Source organism: Mustela nigripes, chromosome 16 (assembly GCF_022355385.1).
Source record: "Mustela nigripes isolate SB6536 chromosome 16, MUSNIG.SB6536, whole genome shotgun sequence".
Taxonomy (NCBI): Eukaryota; Metazoa; Chordata; class Mammalia; order Carnivora; family Mustelidae; genus Mustela; species Mustela nigripes.
The window spans coordinates 46617175-46618419 of NC_081572.1; positions in this window are offsets into that span (position 1 = coordinate 46617175).

Sequence of the window (1245 nt, forward strand, 5' to 3'; positions counted from 1 at the left end):
AGAAGAACAGCAATTCTGGAAACAGAATTGCTGTTCTTCTTCTCTTCGATCTGCCGATGGATTTTCAGGTGTTTGCAATCTTTAGATAAGATATCTAGCTGATCTCCGGCTAGCTGAAGCAGTCTCAGCTTGCTACTTCTCCGCCATCTTGACCTAGTGAGGTTTTTGATAAGATCTTTGGCCCATCTTCAGTTGGGTTATTGTTTTTCTTATCACTGAGTTTTAAGAATTCTTTGTATATTTTGAATAATTGTTCTTTATCAGATATGTCATTTACATATGTTTTCCCAGTTTGTAGCTTGTCCTCTCATTATCTTGACATTGTCTTTCACAGAAAAAAAAATTTTAATATTAATTTTAATATTAATGTAGTCCAGTTTATCAATTCTTCCATGGAGTTTTCTTTTATTGTTATATCTAAGTCATGACCATATGAAGTTTATCTAGGTTTTCTCCTATGTTATCTTTTAGAAGTTTCATATTCTTGCATTTTATGCTTAGTTTTATGATCCATTTTAAGTTAATTATTTTGAATAGTACAAGGTCTTTTTTTAGATTTTCTTTTTTTGCATCTGATGGTTGTTCCACTAATACTTGTTGAAAAGACTATCTTTTCTTTATTCTATTTCCTCTGTTCCTTTTCTCAAAGACCAGTTGACTATATTTATGTGAGCCTATTTATAGTCTCTCTATTCTGTTTCATTGATCTATTTCATTTGTCTATTATTTCACCAATACTGCACTGTTTTGACGAAGCTTTACAGTAAGCCTCAAAGTTAGAGAGTGTCCATCCTTTAACTTTGTTCTTTTCCTTCAATAATGTGTTGGCTCTCCTGGGTCTTTTGCCTCTCCATATAAACTTTATAATCAGTCTGTTGATATCCACAAAAGAACATGCTGGGATCTTGACTGAGGTTCCACTGAATCTGTAGATCAAGTTGGGAAGAACTGACATCTTGACAATGGCAACATTTTATCCATGAACATGGAATATCACTTCTTTTAATTTAGTTGCACCTTGGTTTCTTTCATCAGAGTTTTGTACATATATATAAACTGCTAATGTCAGTGGTATTACATTTTTAATTTCAAATTTCACTTGTTCATTGTTGATCTGTAAAAAAAAAATTGACTTTTGTATGTTAACATTTTCTACTGCAAGCTTACTATAAATTAGCTCCAGGAGGTTTTTCTTTTTTTTTAATAATTTCATTCAGATTTTCTACATTATTTCTAAACAAATAT